The sequence below is a fragment of the Lontra canadensis genome, unplaced genomic scaffold (genome assembly GCF_010015895.1).
Source record: "Lontra canadensis isolate GAN:19392208 unplaced genomic scaffold, GSC_riverotter_1.0 scaffold64, whole genome shotgun sequence".
NCBI classification, from domain to species: domain Eukaryota; kingdom Metazoa; phylum Chordata; class Mammalia; order Carnivora; family Mustelidae; genus Lontra; species Lontra canadensis.
In genome coordinates, this window is record NW_022631058.1 from 8,443,663 (window position 1) to 8,461,751 (window position 18,089).

The following is an 18,089-nucleotide window of genomic DNA, read 5'->3' on the forward strand; positions in this document are numbered from 1 at the left end:
TGTGTGTGTGTGTGAGCGCGCATACACACACACTCCTTTTAAAATAAGTGACAGTGACTCCTCACTGGCTGCAGGGTTTGGAATTCTATACACCTTAAATCCACATAAATTGACCACACTGAGGATCCAAGCTCATCTCACACTACTAGAAAAGTTCCAACCCAAGGCAGGTCAACTCCATGAGACATCCCCTTATACCTCTGGATCTTTGCTTATGCCCTCCTGCAATCGTACCTGTCCTGTAGAGTCCAGTCTGGGCCCCACTTCTTGCAGGAGGCTCCATGCATGTACCACAGTCCCCACAGATACCCACTTCCCAGGGCTCATACTCCTGCACCACATATATTTAACTGGCTTTTGATCACAGGCTCCCCAGCTGAAAATCCTTGCCTAGACCCCACATGTGCAGAATAACGTGCAAAATACATCCGCAGCCCTTCCTGGGCTGGCCTCTGCCAGCCCCTTTTAGGCCGGGGGAGAGGGTAGAAGAACCTTCAAGCAAGGGAGCTGTGGTGAGGAAGTGACAGGTGGGGCCTTCAGAGGGAGGTGACAAACATGAGCTACTTTTGGAACAACAAATAGAGAGAGTGTTCCCTGAACAAATTTGGAATAACCCCATGTGGAGATAACAGGTCACAGTTAAATATTGAAATGCAATTCAGTTTATCCTAAATAATACCCACAGAGCTTTGTTCAAACAGGCAAAGAGCGTCTGCCACAAATTAGACTAACTGAAAAAGCCAATCATCATTACCTTTCACCTTCACGAATCTGAGATATTTCTAACTTTCTAGACCAGGTATCAGCAACCTTTTCCTCTTTTTTTTTTTTTTCCCTTTGCCTATTTTTCTTTTCCTTTAGCAATGCTTTAAATATGCAAACATCATTCTGAGCTCATGGGTGTTACAAAAGCAGGCCCCAGGCTAGATCTGGCAGACCCCTAGACAACTGATTGGACAATAGGGAAATAAAAATCTCTTTTGTTGAAGTGTATTCTTTCCTGGTCCTAAGAACATGAGACGGTCCACTGGAGGCTGTTTCTAGTATAAACCCTGACACCCCAGGATTTAAAATCCGGCCTCGCGGGATGCACACGGGTTCTCCTAGCCCATGTTTAACAGACCTAATTGACAACTATCACTTACCCATCAGAGGCTCTGCTCTGCTTTAGAGAAAGACAGATGGCAAAATATCCATCTTCTCCTGGTAAATACTTCTGCTAGTAAAATACCCATTTTCACTGTGTTGTGTGAGTGCCATCAGACCAAATCACAGGCCTTAACTAGTGTTTATGTGCTCATTACCTGCTCAGCTGTGCCAGGCCCACCTGCAAGGAAAACCCTGGGGACAGCTCTAGGCACGCTATCGATAACCTAATATTTACAACATCTATGAAGCTGCATAGAGAGTTGGGCTTCAGTCAAGACTCCTGTGCTGAGAAATGTACCTAAATGTCATAAGTCGCACATAAAAGTACAGATTTACAGCAGAGACAAGTGGGGATGATTATTTGTTTCATCAAAAAAGCCGGAGGAACATGCCTTTTTAAGTTTCATTTTTTGAATTATGCAATTTATAAATATTTAATGTTTACATATGTAGCCCTCAAGGAAAGCATGTGTTGGTTAAAAGGGAGGGAAACTACCATTTGTTGAGTTCCTGCGTGCAGACAGGTGCCTTAGAAGTCTTATTCCATTTTATCCTTCCTGCAACTTGTGTGTTATCCAATTTTAGCCTTTCTACAACTTGCAAGAAAGTAATATTATCCCCACATTTGAGATAGGGAACCAGGCTCAGCAAAGTTAAGTAACTTGCCCTAGGCCACACAGCAGGGAAGTGAAGCTAGAATTCAAATCCAGACTTGGCCCAAGTCATAGTTTTGACCTCTCCTCTCGGTGTGGCCTTCCTCTCTCCCCACCTCTGTGCTCCTCTCCAGACAGAAACGAGGAGGAAGACCGCGACTGCCCGAGAATTTAGGCAGAAGCACCTCTCAAAGGATCATTTCTAATTAGACCACATGTAAAGGCAGGCACCCACCTTCATTTGGCTGCTGCAGCTGGAGAGAGCTTAACTGTTCTACATTTAAAATAAAATTTAAAAAATAAATAAACATGGGGAACAAGTGATGTTATACCCTGAGAGGGAAGAAACAGAGAACAGAGAATGAAAGCCCTGAAAAAGCAGGAAGACAAGGAAGTAAAGGTGAGAAAGGAGTGTCCATGGATGCGTGGGAGCTCGGGCTCAGCGGCAGCAAAGCCTGCGATGTTGAAAGGCGGGTCCACCCGGCATCCAACTTTAACTTTGCTTAGATCTCTGATATCAATCCCTCTCTCACTTTCCCAAATCTACAATAGAGTGGGCTACACGCGCAAATACCTTCAGGAAGTGCTTTTGTGGAAATTAAATATAAAGGCTGTTTACGGGCACGATGGGACCAAAACAAAGTTTGGAATCCGAAACAAGGAGAAAAAGAAACTCTCCAAAAAGTCATCAAGACCTTGGTGAAGCTTTGGACAATCTCCAGTCCTGGGAATAAGGTTTGATTATTCTGTCTGGATTGGGTGGGTCAGAAAGACTCCGGCAAACCACCAGAATTAAAATAAAATGGCACGCATGAGCTAATACACACAGAAAGAGAACCCAGGTTAAACAGTCTAGCACTTGGAATTAATGGCATCATTTTTAACTCAGAATATTTCTGATGGAGTTCAGAGTTCCAACTTTATTAATTTTTTAAAGTATTTTCTAATCATTTTAATAGTTTGAACTCAAGTAAAACATTTTAAAATTAAATGCCCTTGCTCTCGTGTTTTCTTCTCTGCATTCAGGCTGCACAAGTGAAGACAAGCCAGCCCATTAGAAATGTCTGAGCACATAGATAATGAAATGATGCATCTGAGCTGTGTACTACTTCACTTAAAAGATCAGTTATAGGGGAGAGATGTGACCAACAGCAGCATCATGTTGGGCCACAATCTCAGACCCGATGAGCATCATGTGTACACTTAGAAGCTCAACGAGTATCAAGTTCAGAAAACCCTTATGAGGACCCAAAAAGAAATTATTCTCGATATGATGTGAGAGCTTCAGGGAAAGGGCACTCTGGATAAGAGGGCATTACTTTAAAATTTAATTCCAATCACTCTTTAATTTCCTTTATAGCCTCTGAGTTGGAATTTCCAGCACCCACCCAGCTACCCAGTAAACAACTCATGAGTGAATGCTCAGATCATTAATAAGTGAATGAACAAACAAAAGTAATAAATTTAGGCCATGCAATTTACTTCTTTGTAAAAGCAGAGAAATGTAATAAGAAAGTAGACCCACAAAAGAAATATAATGATTGTTTTTAAAAAGAAAAAGAAGAAGAAGAAGGAGGAGGAGGAGGAGGAGGGGAAGGAGGAGGAGGAGGTGGGGAGCTAACATGAATGGGGCAAGAACTAAAAGAATAGAGTGGTGGCTGCCCAGGGGCTGGGTGGTGGGCGAAATGGGTGATGTTGGTCAAAGGGGACAAACTTTCCCTTATAAGATGATTAAGTTCTGAAGACCCAATATACAGCATTGTGATCACAGCTAGTGATACTTACTGCATTATACCTTGAAAGTTGCTAAGAGAGCAGATCTCAAGTACTCTCACCAAAAAAAAAAAAAAAAAAGAAAGAAAAAAAAAAGAAATGGCAATTATGTAACATGATGAAGATATAATGTAATTCCATGGTAGTAATCATCTTGCAATATACAAATGTAAACCACCATACTGTACACCTTAAGCTAACATATTATATATCAATCATATCTCAATACAACTGGAGAACAACTAGATAAAAGAGTCTGTCCCCCTCCCCCATCCTCCCACCACCACCCCCAGGAGTCAAGACCACCCAAAAGGAGTAACAAAGAAACCGCAGCCCCTCTGAAAGTGAGGTGGGTCTGAGGCTGATGGAAGAGGAGGCAAAGGTATCCTTTGGAGACCCCCCACCACCGGGTACCCCCACGAACTTCCCCCTCCCACCCCGGTGCTGTAATCCCATTAGACAATGCCAGGCCGTCCAAATCACTGTTGCAGATGGCGCAAGATACCATCATGAGTGTTAGCACTACAGTGGGATGAATGATGACCCACGGGGGACCACTAACTGTCTGTGGCTTTTCTCCGATGATCTGTGTACTCGGTGAGATAATCTGTTTTTCTGTTGCCTTATGTGGCACCAGAAAGAAAAGCAAAAAAGGGTGCAACAAGCATCACTCTTCGTGTCTGAGACTGGCTGATGGATACAGCCGGTCGGTGTCATATGCCTGAACACCAGTAGCCAGAGGGATCATCTGACCCACAGTCCAACCCAGGACACTTGCCCAGTAAAGAAGGGTTCTGTGAAGGGCCATGCTAGGACCACAAGACAGGGGGAGCTCAGGACATAGGGTCATTTTACTAATAGCTTATACCAAAAGGACAAAAGGACAAAAGGAAAGGACCTCAGATGAGAACCCAAAGCTGGTTCTGTGCCTACCACATTCTTAGTCCCGAGAGGGCACAGTCGGCAAAGGGGTCTATGAAGTAGATATTTAGCGAGGTCAAGGCAGGATGAGGGAGTGGGTACAAAAAGTGACTTCATAAATGTATTAAAAGAGAGCACACTTTCAGCCATTAATGGACAGAAGGCAAGCCACAAACCCTGTGAGACAGAGAAAGGCAACTGGTAGAACACATTCATTACCACCCAGAAATGCCCCACATGATTCAAACCCCTGTAACAGGACAGGACATCTTTCCACCTCCTTCCGCGTCTGTGGCAGAAGGGCCTCAGGTGAGAACTGGAAGTAGGATATTAATTTGTTCACCATGGTTTCTTTTTATTTCTCTTGCTCCGGAAGCATTTCTCACATAAATATTTCACAGCAGTGGGAGCGAATATTCTGCTGCTAGGAGAGGGGCAAGTTTACGTCCAACTGTGAGACGACATCACAATATTTCCAACAGTGGGAGGGCATCCGAGAGGAAATCTGGAGCCACCCCCCAGCAAGGCACATCTGTGGCAGATTGCAAGAAGTCTTCGCCTCGGTCCAGAGGCAGAGAGGACGGCCCCCATCAGCACTTACTCTTGCAACAGAGAGAGTCTGCGGTAACATGGGAAATGCTCAGCCTGAGCACGTTACTCAGCTTCTTTGAATCTCCGTTTCTTCATCTATAACATGAGGAAACCTTTCCCTGCAGGGTTGTTGTCAGGATTTTTTTTTTCCAGTGGATATAAAACTTTGAGCTGTGTGCCTTGTCATTTCGTATATAATAATATTAATAATAACAGGAATCCTTTCCGAGCACTTACAGTGCACAGAGGAACTCAGTTAACCCTCACGATGACGCTGAGACAGACAACAGTACCACCCACTGGGGCACCTGAGATTGAGACTAGTCAATTCCCCTGACCACGGTCCTATAACTCGTGCATGGCCCAGCTGGCAAGCAAATGCTATTAGAATTGTCAACAGGAAGATCGCCTTCCTAAATGCTGGAAAGACAGCCTCTCTCCATCCTCGTGGTTCTCGTTTCTCCCCAACCCAGACCATCATGGTCCAGCTCCCTGCCTTGCAGAGAGCAAGTGGGCTCCCACCCAGGCTGGGCCCCCTTACAGCCGTACCCCCTCAGCATCTCCCACAAAGAAGTGTTCGCAGAAACCAGGCCAGACCATAAAAACAAAAAGCAAGAGGCACCCTCCGTGCCTTGGTGAATATTATGACAGTGTGTATTTTCCTGCTATCCTAACTGTATCCAGTTATATGTGCAAATATTAGCCCTTCCTGGGGTACCCGACAGCAGGCTTTCATCAAAACATTATAGCCTGGTTTTAAATCTAAAGTGAAAGCACCTGTAGAACAGACAAGACGAGTAGAGAATCTGTTTAGAGAATAAAAGAGCAAAACCCAAGGTAGGCTAGACTGCACTTCCAGAACCTATGATCTTAGACAAGTGGCTTTCCTTGCTACCACCAGTTAATTTTTGGTGGGAGTAAATGGGCTAAAGGTCAATTCACTGGGTGCCTGGGTGGCTAAGTCAGTTGAGTCAGGGACTCTTGATGTCAGCTGAGGTCATGATCTCAGGATCTTGAGATCAAGCCCCGCATCAGGCTCCATGCTCCTCGGGAGGTCTGCTTCAGGTTCTCCCTCCCTCTGCCCTTCCCTTCCCATCCCTGACCCCCACTGGTGTGCTCGAGGGTGCTCTCTCTCTCAAGTAAATAAATAAATAATTGTTAAAAAATATTTTGGTCTAAAAAAAAAAAATTCATTAGCACCTGGCTATACACTAATGACTAACCTACCTAAATATTGCCATGTGGGATCAAGCCATATTTGGGGGAGCTCTTTTACTTTCCAAGTTGTGCCTCACAATATAGAATTAATTTTCTCTCTCTCTTTGACTACATAAGGGAAAGTTTAAACCATGAGGAAAGCATCAAGCCCATAAGGAACTGGGGTATCATATATGCTCTGATGAGATCAATAAACTTTCTGATTAACTGTCACTCTTTCATCTCCATTTGGACTCATCCTCTACGGATTCAGGAACAAATTTGCCAAATGTTGCTGAAAAGTCACCCTGGTCCTAGGGTCCTTGATGTACACTCCTCATGATCCCAAATTAATACTTCATTTCCTGGGCCCCCTCAAAGATTGTGTCAGCCCCTATAATCTCTAATGAGTGCACTTTGATCTGGGGACAGAAGAAAGCAGAGACAATCCTAGAGACTTTGAAGAAAGCTCTAGAATACTCATAAAAATAATCCTAGTAGCCAGCATTTGCAATGTGCCTTCCTCTCTTACTCAACCCTCCAGAAAAAACCCACTCTCAAGTGTCACATTACGACTCCCGTTTTATAAATGAGAGAACAGAAAACGAAGTAGCTTGTCCACAGTTGTAGAAGCTAGTAAGTGGCAGAGCAGGGACTGGTTGAATGTATACCCCTTCAAACCTGCCCCAGACAGGGTCTCTCCCCCAGACAGCTCTCTGCCTGGCGTGCAAACATTGTGCTAAAGCTCATCCGTTATGGCATCGTCTTCCCCCATGAAATAGGACAATAAAGAGAAGTAAGAATTTGTGGTCTGTCCCTCATTTCTCAAAGAATGAAAGGTTAAGTCCTCACTCCATAAAGTTAACCTACATTGTCAGGGCGCCTGGGTGGCTCAGTGAGTTAAAGCCTCTGCCTTCGGCTCAGGTCATGGTCCCAGGGTCCTGGGATCGAGCCCCGCATCGGGCTCTCTGCTCAGCAGGGAGCCTGCTTCCCTTCCTCTCTCTCTGCCTGCCTCTGCCTACTTGTGATCTCTGTCTGTCAAATAAATAAATAAAATCTTTAAAAAAAAAAAAAAGTTAACCTACATTGTCAAGCACTCCATCACTTCTGTCCACAGAAAAGGAAAAGAATTTTCCTTGTTCTCAAAAGAGACTAAGAACTTACTTTTAACCACAGAACCAAAGGATAACCATAACCAAAAATCTGGTTTCAACAGAATATGTTGACGCAGCCTCAACACTGTATGTGAGGACACAAAGCCACGTCCCTCTAGAGCACAACCAACAGCTAATCATTACTCTGCAGTGAATGATGGTCCTTTTGGAGGTTCCACAGGTTGAGTCTGAGATTCCTGCTCTGTGAATAAGGCCCTGAGTGTTTGCTTCTGTTCTAGCACAAGCCATAACGGACTCCAACCAACTCCTCAAGCCAAGTCAGTCTCCCTGTTCATGAGTAGAGCATTGTGGTTTTTAGCACAGACTCTGGGGCAAGACTCTTCATCTCCAGATCCCAGTTCTACCTCTCAGTTGAGCTTGGGAAAGTTATTTAACATCTCCCTTCAGTTTCTTACCCCTACTTCGAAGCACCACTTTAAACATTAAATGTTAAAATATTTAAGTGCCTGGCCAGAGCAAACATCATGTGAATGTTAGCTAGTGACCAAATTAATACAAGACTGGAAGATTCTGGAGGATACAGGAAGGCATCTTGCTTCCTTTGTTATTGTTTTCTAATCACTAGCGCCAAGCATAGCACCTGGTACGTGACAGGAATTCAGTTAATATTAATAAATTCATTAAATTCAATTAATATCTAAATGAATAAATTTGGTTGTCATTAATGAAAATAATTATATGAGCCACACACTGTCAAAATCTCATTAAGTAAGATTTCCGCTTCACTTTAAACGAGAATCAAATACATGCCCATTTGCATAGAAATATGGACACCGTACCACTCATTTCTGGGTTTTTGTTTTATTTTTATGGGAGTTTTTTTAGGGTGCGGAACACAATCCTCATTTTCAAATTCATTTTTCCAACGGCATGCCAATTGCCATTAGCTCTTTAATTTCTGGCTTAAAAGCTTTAGAACTTCACTAGACAGTGATGGAATCACAGTCTCAAGGATAAGAACAATAATAATAATGAAGAGACCTGTAGAGACAGGCCGGGGGCTGCAGGCCTGGTCTTGCATTCACCGAACAATCTTCCGCATGACCACTTTGCTGGAGAAAGGGCAGCGCCTCTGACTTCAGGGCACCAGCCAGGAGGAGTCACTTCTCTTCACCGGAGCTGTGTCCTTGGGCACGAAGGACCAAACCCTGCACTCAACAGAGGTCACCTGCTGCCTCAGCCGTGGCCTGAACTTCTTGCACAAAAGGCTGCTGGAAGAAGGGATGCCCCAGGGTGGGGAAGGAGAACACTTAACTAGCTCCGCACGCCGACTCCCAGCAAGGATGGCCACAGACTGCTGAATTGGGGCTTGGGTGCCACGCTTCCCTTAAACCACTGCATTCCTGGGGCGCCTGGGTGGCTCAGTCGGTTAAGCATGTGCCTTTTGCTCAGGTCATGATCGCTGGGTCCTGGGACCAAGCCCCACATCTGGCTCCTGGCTCGGCAAGAAGCCTGCTTCTCCCTCTCCCTCTGCCTGTCACTCTGCTACTTGTGACCTCTCTCTCTCTCTCTGTGTGTGTCAAATAAATAAAGAAAATCTTTTTAAAAAATCATTGCATTCCTAAATACGTAAAGCTTTGGAGGTTAGGGACACCAAGGGAATCTGCTCATGTAGAAAAAAGGCAGAAAGATGATTTGAGAGAAGTACCTTGGCAACCAGACTAAAAAGAAAGGACTTCTATTGCCCAGAAACAAAATAATTTTCTGCTTTGCTTCTGCGAAGATTCTGAATAAAGGACTCTTGGTCTCCAAAACAGATATAAAAAGCTCTATTCATTCATTCCTCAAACATCAATCATCTTCTATGGGCTGACTGCTGTGCCAGGCATGCGGGATATATGGATAAAAGACACAGACTCAACCTGGAAGACCTCACAGTTGTGGGAAGGAGACAGATGAGAAAAACGATGTTCCCTTCACAGGTCTATCAAGGGCCGAGGCACACGTGAGTGCTGGGTGCTGTGGGGCCAAGCAGGGTACCACCCACCATGAAGGGTACACAAAGGCTTCCCCCAGCACTGGAGTTTAGGCACCTCTAAAGGTAAATCAGTTCCAAAATCCAGAGCCCCAGACTCAGCAGAGTCCTATCATTGGCATTCCGTAAGTGTGTAGTTATTAAATGAATGAATGGTTTAAAATCAGCTCCTGACAACCACTGCTAACCTCTGGGTTTATGTAAGGGACCAAAATGGCCGTGTACTGATGGATCAGATCACGCCACTCTGCTACCTGAAATAGCCATGAAGCCCTGCATGGTTTGACCCCCACCTGCCCCCAGGCTAATCTCCTACGAAGTTCCCTTTGCTAACTCACCTTCAGCCATATATGCTCCTCTTCTCTCAAGTCCTCAGACATCCTGGGCCTCCTCCCACCACGGGGTCTTGGCACTCAGCTCCCCCGCCTGGAATCCCCATCCCTGTCTCAGTTCTCCTGCTCGTGTGCCCAACGGCCCCTTTTCCTCTGCAGTGTTCATCTCAGTTTTATTTATACTGATTCATGTGATTACATGCACAAGGTTTGTCTCCCTTACTACCTATCAGTAGGGTAAGCATAAAATTTATCTTTCAAACCAGGACATTTTTGAGAGAGAAAGGGATGTTACTAATAAGTATTCTGGAACCTTGAAAACTGGGATAATTGGTCATCCTAGCTAGAAGCTCCAGGGACTATATGTCCCCACTTTTATTCACAATTGTGTCCCCAGGACTTAGCACTGAAGTTGGCACACAGCAGGAAATCAGTAAATGTGTTGAATTAATGAATGAGTGAGTGAATGAGGGAGTAATTGATTAAGGGATTTGGGGCTTGGCAGAAGAAGGGAATGGCAGATGTCACGGCCTTGGGGAATGTTCATGGCTCATGCAGATTAACCAACATCTGCCGCTCCTGGAGAGAAGACTTTAAGAGCTCCTGATCTGTGGTCCTCCCATATCTGCAGAATAGCAGCTTGGGTCACCAAGACAGCATTCAATGTCCATACCCAGGACACGACACAGTAGCCAGTCCTCTCACACAACTGCTTGTATCTTAAATGAAATTGTGTCCCACCAAAGCATGGTGGGGTCAGGCCCAAGGAGCAGAGCCAGGGAAATGCGTCAGTATCCCAGAGGACTAAGCAAGTATCTAAGACTCTAATCACTTTCTAGCAAAGGATCCAAATTCCCAAGAGATCATAAAAGGAAAACCAATGGCAGAGGTCCTGTTGACCAACATAAAAAGACATGAACCAGTCAAGGAAGGGGAGCTATAGTAGGATGAGAAGGGACACCCACACCCAAAGGTTCATACTTCCAGGAAATTCCAGACCTAGCCCATACCAGCAGATGAAAGCTTCAGGTTTTCTTCAGATAAAGAGACTACCATGAAGAGAAAGTGCCCATTTTTGAGGTCAAGAGGGTCTGTGAAGTTATGGAACTTGCCAAAGCAAGGTCTGAATGAAGTACACCAGGAAAAAAGTCAACTTTCCAGACAGTGAGGTAGGCTGCTCATGCTAGGGGGAGTACACGAGCTGCCCCCAGGGGTGGCCTCCGGTGAGAGAGGAATCCTTGTTGCCTGCACTACAATGGAAATGCCCATGTCCTCCCTGGTGAGCACCTCCCCCAACACTACACCCGCTCCCATGAATCACCCCTCCCTTCCACATGGCTATTACCTGGAGAAAAGACAGTCATGTGACCCCACGAGCTACACTGGAGACATTCAGAGCCTTACAACATTTAAGCATTCACAGCTTGAAAAACAACTCTTACTTAACATCATCCACCCGGACTGGGGCATGGGTCCCTCCCCCCATCAGTCAAGGAGGCCACCTCGTGGTTTTATGCTTTGAGGATCACAGAAGATGAACGTGTTACTGCTTTCTCCAAGACTAGCCATGGCAAAAGTTTCTAAGACTATTGTATTGGGGGCAGGGAGTAAGCATTTGAGGCAAGTCAGAGCAGTGAGGATCAAGAGGTTCCTGGGATTGGGTAGCCATTAAATCAAGTTCAAGGAAATAAAGTCTCCTGAATGTCAGCTAGATGCCAGGCTGTAGTGTTCTGTGTGGGTTTCGTCCTTCCCTCCTCCTCCTGTTCTGAATGAAAAGGACTATCCCACCCTTTCCTAGGAGGAAGAGCCTTAGGTTCAGTGGGGTCAGGGACCCAGTCTACCTAACTTTCATACCCATGCTCCTTCCTCTGCTGGACACCCCCTTCTTGAAAATCCAATGGTCCACATAAACCTGCTAGTACCAAGTAAGACAGCCCACGCCTCCTTAAAAATCTCTCCTTCTCCCTCCAGTCTTTTCCTTGGAGTAAAAGCTTTCAGAAAAGGCCCAGATGTACTATAGGGGATACTCTCCATTAACACAAGTAAGAAGCATAGCACAATGGTTAGACCTATGGGCCCCGGAGTCAGGTGTCCCAAGGCTCAAATCCCCATTCAATCACATACTGACTGTTACTTACCTTGGACAAGCTACTTCTTGGAATTAATTTTCTCATCCATAAAATGGCATGATGGCGATGGAACATACCTGTTGGCTCACTGCAAGGGTTAAACGAGGTCAGACGCAGAAGCACTTAGAACAGTGCCTAGGGGGAAGTGAATGACCAAAAAGCAGGAGCCGTTTTTCATGACTAGGACAGCTCGGCAGGAAATCTCTCTGTTACAGTCATCTGCAGACTCCCTCGGGTCGCCTCAGGGGCGAGAGTCCAGAAATGGATGGCTGTTCTGTGTCTGCTCTGGGTGGAACAGCCGAGCCCCAGCTCTGGTTAAGTGGCTTGCTCCAGGGCATCAAACTAGAAGATCCACAAACCTCAGTCAGGGATAAACTCAGTCAGGCCCTCAGTCAGAGGACACAGGCCCTTTCACTCAGTTACACCTTAGAACAAAGGCCATTCTGTCGTTCTGTAGACCTGCGCCTTGGGGGCTGCCTGAGTCTTCTGGGTCCCTGAGTTTCTCCGGAGTGTTTCCCAAACCACATGAGGAACAACGTGGGCGGGAGGCTGGGGCAGGGGCTGGTGCAGACAGCAATCAGTGGAGCTGGCATCAGTTTCCACTTAATATATATATGAGGCTCAGCATCCCCACCAAAGCTTGGGATAAAGATGCTGATCTAGGTAGCCATGGTAAGCCCTCTAAATGGGATAGGAAACTGCTATGTTGCCTCAAGCCACAAAGACACAGCCCCATTGGTGTTAGCAGCCCAGGCCTGCACTTGCCAAGCAACTTCTATAAAGGTGACTTCACACTTTAACAGTAGAAGCAAATTGAGAAAATTTGTTAATTAGAAAATTAAGATTGAAGCCCCAAAGGGCATTTAGGACCTTTCTTCTCTGTCCCCTTAACAGGCCCCCAGGATGGATATACCTTAGGGGCTTTCTGGTTTCTTTTTTTCTTTCTTCCCTAACAAATAAATAATAGCAATCACAATAGTAAAAGTAACTGAACTTTTTGCCCACAATTCAGACCGCCCTAACAGGTGGACAGGAATACCACCATCTCCAGTCAACAGATGGGAAGCTGAGGCCTGGGGTAACTATTCCCCAAGTCACCCAGCCGGGAAGTGGGAACGAGATTTAACACAGAGGGGAAAGTGCTGAGCTTGGGTGCTCATCACCAGCTACATTGCCCACGGGGCTCTGCTTGAACAAGGAGAGGTGCGGAGCCCTGAGCTCTCCAGAAATCTCTGCTGGGTGGGAATAAGTCATTTGCACATTTTCTTTGTCTGACTCTCTTCCATTTGGCCCCTTCTCTGTGTCTCAGCCTCTCTCACCGATGTTCTAATATTCTTCTAATGGGTCTTCCTTCCTTCAGTGTCTCCTTCCGCTAACCCAAAGTCCCCACTGCTAAAAAAGAATTCTTATTCCGAAAAATAATTTTCATCATGTCACTGCCTTTCTTAAACTTTGCAGTGACTTCCCACTTCCCAGGGCATAAAGCCCAACTCCTCAGCAAGGCTCTGAGGGCAGCTCCCAAATCCAGCCCCACTCGCCTCTCCAGCCTCCATCTATCACCTCTCCCCACTGCTGGGACCTGAGAGCTCCCCACAGCTCTATCTACAGTGACCATCTGAAGCTCTCTCAATGGGCCACACACACCCCTGGGATGCCCTTTACCCAGAGCCAGCAGAATGAACCTCCTCCCATAGACCATGTTTCTGTTTGAATATGTGGTGGTTAAAAGCCTAGGATCTGTGGTCAGATTGCCCAGGAGTAAATCCTAGAACTTCCGCTTACTAAATGGGCGACACTGAGCATGTGACTTTGCTGCCTGCTGTCTCAGTTTCCTCATCTGTAAATGGGCACAAAAGACCATCATTCTAGAATAGTTGTAAGGACTAAAAGAGATAAATAGCCACAAAAACCTCCCTGACCTCCATTTGCCTCGCTGAGGCCCGCATTTTTTATGTACTTCCAATAGCGCCACTCCGGTCATCATCAAAAAGACAAGAGGCAACCACTGCGGGTGGGGATATGGAGAAGAGAGAAGACTTGTGCCCTGCTGGTGGGAATGCAAACTGGTACAGCCACTGAGGAAAACAGTATGGAAGAGCCTTAAAAAGTTAAAAATAGAATGGCCATATGAGCCAGCAATTCCACTTCTGGGAATATGTCCAAAAACATCAAAAACACTAACTTGAAAAAATATACACACCCTCATGCTCATAGTAGCATTATTTACAATAGACAAGACCCAGAAACAACCCAAGTGCCCATCAACAGAGGGGTGGGTAGAGAAGCTGTAGTACATAGACACAGTGAAGTATGAACGGACCTTGATGGCATGAGGCTAAGTAAAATAAGACAGAGAAAGACAAACACTTTAGGATCTCCCTTGTATGTGGAAATCTAAAAAATAAAATAAAATAATTTTCAAGAAACCACAAGAAACAAACAAACAAAAAAACAAACAACAAAAAAAACTCATAGAAAAAGAGATCAGAAGCCAAAAGCAGAAGTAGGGGGAATCAGAAGAAGGTGGTCAAAAGGTACCAGCTTTGGGTTGTAAGACACATAAGTCCTAGGGATGTAAAACACAGCCTGATGACTATAGCTAACACCACTGTGTGATACAGTGTTAAAGTGTTAAGAGAGTCAGTCTTGAGTGTTCTCACCACAAGGAGAAATGTTGTGGGTTTTTTTTGCTTTTTGCTTTTGTTCTTTATTGTGTCTATACTCGGTGATGGATGCCAAGCAAACAGCGGTATTCATTGCACAGTATATGTTCAAACCTTTCTTCTGTACACCTTAAGCCTTTACAGTGATGTATGTCAATTATACCACCATAACACTGGGGGGAAGCTCCACCGTAGTAAATTCCCACCGTTGGTTTATGTGCCTCTTCTCTCTGAGTTTCTTGACCTCAGCACTGTTGACATTTGGCTAAATTAATTCTTTGCTCGGCTGGGGGCTGTCCCGCGCACTCAGGACTTTCAGCAGCCTCCCTGGTCTCTGCTCACCACATCCCTTTAGCACCCCCTCCAGTCACGACAACCAAAAATGTCTCCAGATGTTGTCAGATGCCCCCTGGGGGGCTAAACCCCTCGAACGAACGTCTAGGGGATGTAGGGAGCTGCTGAATGGCTATATTGTACACCTGAACGGATAAAACACTTTATGTTAAGTAACTGGGATTTAAATAAACAGTTAAAAAAAAAAAAAAAAAAGAACCACTGCCTGAAACTCAGCTCCCAGAACAATACCAGAAGCAGCTGCAGCAGAAAGAACAATCTTTTTTTTTTTTTTTAGCTCTCACCACCTACCAAACATTGTTCAAAGCCCTTCTCATGAATTACAGAATGTAATCCTCTCAACACCCCAAGGATGAGGGATTTTAGGCATGTTTTATTGATAATGAAGTTGGATCACAGAGAGGTTAGTAACTTGTTCATGGTGTGTTTTATTCTCTTTTCTATTCCCAGCACCTCGCATGTGAGCTGATAACACAGGAACACAATAGGAACTTCCAGAATGTATGTATGAATTCCTCAATGAGATAGTTCCCTCCATAACAGCAATCAGGTTCAGGACGTTGACCCATCAGTCTCCTCCGGAGTCCCATGGCACCCCACACCAGTGGTTTAATTCTTTTGGAAGACCGTTCCCCCAGCTATGGCCATTTTCAGCTACGGCATTTCATGGGAATTAAGCGGTTCTGGGTACTCTGTTTTTGTTATTAATAACATGAATTACACCTTCTAGCTTACCTTATGAGTAGTTCACTCAATCCAGCCAAGGGTCCTGACATTACCAGATAAATACCATCAATATCTTTTTTTTTTAATTTATTTGACAGAGAGAGATCACAAGTAGGCAGAGAGGCAGGCAGAGAGAGAGGAAGGAAAGCAGGCTCCCTGCTGAGCAGAGAGCCCGATGCAGGGCTCGATCCCAGGACCCTGGGATCATGACCTGAGCTGAAAGCAGAGGCTTTAACCCACTGAGCCACCCAGGCGCCCCAATATCATTTTTTTACCTGTCAGTCACTCCTTCCAGACTTTGGTGAAGTACAATAATACTATGTTTCCAGTTTGGAACATAAAATGCTGAAAACCCTTCCAAGAAGTGTCTTATGAGCACTATACACAATGCTGCTCAGACACAGAAAGTGAGAGAATGCTCCCCCTTGTCCATAAGTGTGGACATTTTCATCCTGGGAAGGAATCAGTGAACTGAAAGGCAAACCATGATAAAGTTGTTCTTGATTAACACAGACTCAGCATTTAAATCTGCTTAACCTGTGTTATGAAAAAGACTGTAAATAAACCCACGTATAAATCCTTACATCACAGTGGCAAGAGATCTTAAAGTATCCCAAGCCCAAGGCTCACACTCAGTGAGTGTGGGGAGAAGAGAGAGATGCTTTCTGTTAGGAAGCAGGGAACTCCAATGTTTCTTGACTCTGTTAAAATTCTGGCAAGCGTTAAACACAAAGCAAATGTTTAAGAGAGAGCTGATTTTACGATAAAGCAAGACCACTTGAAGACCTTATAGACTCATTGTGGGAGGAAGGGCAGGGTCAAACAGACCTCACTTTGAATCCCAGCTCGGCCACATTGGGGGTTGGGAAGTTACTCTGCTATTTTAGAATCGCCTTCCTCACCTATAAAATGGGTGTAATAGTGCCAACTTAGAGGGTTGTTGGAATGATTAAATGAGATAATGAGTGTAAGGTATCTGGCTTGTGGCACGTGTCTAATACAGGGTAGCTTTTTTAAATTATTACAGAAATGATCTTAAAGATGCATGTGTGTTCACATGCATACACACACTCATACACACACACACCCTCATTTCCCAGAGCAACTTTTGAGACCAAAGCAGGGGACAAATTTTAATGGCAGCACTAGAATTAGAATCTCTACATGCTCCCTTCCTGTCCCTTCTGGCCTCTGAGTTCTTTCATGAAGAAGAGAGCCAAAGAATGGAAATACATAAACAAATAAAACAGTGCATGAGTAATCTCAGATATCTCGTGGTATCACCAATGTTATACATTTAGTTTGATATCTCAATCCAAAGTGATTTCTCAGGTTAATACATCCAGGCAATAATTAGATACAAAGCAATGCATAGGCTACACATAGATATGAAGATAATATGACATAATCTTTTCCTCAAGACCTCACTGTCTAAGAAAGGAAAAATCCAAGCATGAATCTAGATTCAATTTGGACCACTTTTTAGGTTATTTTATGTATTGCAACTAAATAGAAAGGATCTCACTGCATATCACAACAACATGTATAACTCCATTCTTATTTAAAAGTATTCCAGAATTGTTTCCCTCATTTTCTATGACGTTCTTAAATCTGACACAGATTGGTACAATACCCCTCATCATAGCAAATTTGATACCATTTTCTCATGAAAAGAGGGAGAAAAAGACAAAAAGCTGTCTAAGAAAAAATAATATGAAATACTGCCCTTAGACTTTTGCATTTAAAATTTTCTTTTTAGTAAAAATTATAGGATCATAGATAAGAAATCATATTTATTCCCAGGGGTGGGGAAATGTATATTTCTAATTATTTATAAGAGTCAAGTCAGATTATCAAAATTTCTTTAAAGAAATAAAATTGCTATGAAAGTTCCAGATCATAAGAAGCCCCATAATCCCCATACCCTATCAATGTACCTCGAAATAAATATACAAATAACCAGGTAGTCTTGCAATCCTGCAATATTCTGGATTATAGTAGCCGTTAGAATTTAATGCACATAGCCCCAGACCAGAAGGAGTCACAGGAGCTTTCTTTCTCATCCTTCTGCCTTGCAAACTTTCCAGAGTTCCTGGAAAAATGTGATTCTCCCTTGCCTCCATATATGTCACCACCTTCCACCAGGACCTACACTTCCTGGTTCAGGAGCATGTACAGGACAGGAACTCAAACCTCAGTCTCCAAGGCAGCCATCCTCCATCTACTGAACAATGGAGCCCCCCAACTGGGCTCCCAACCACTCCCCTTCCTCCCTCTGGGACGAGGCTCCCTGCCCTTCCCAGGCTTCTGGAGCCTCCTGTTTTATCTGCTCCCATCACACCACCCAAGAAGACTCTGTCTCCCATGACCCTCCCAACCACCCCATCCCCGCTTTCATTGCCCTGCTCCTCTAGATGGTAGCTCAAAGGTCTCCGCCTCCATCTGTTTATG

General features: G+C 44.7%; 1 protein-coding gene across 4 annotated transcripts in view; it reads right to left on the reverse strand.

Annotated features, from left to right (window-relative positions):
* Positions 1-18,089, reverse strand: part of KCNK10 (potassium two pore domain channel subfamily K member 10) — a 131,756-nt gene that overhangs the window by 51,329 nt on the left and 62,338 nt on the right. The window lies entirely within an intron of this gene.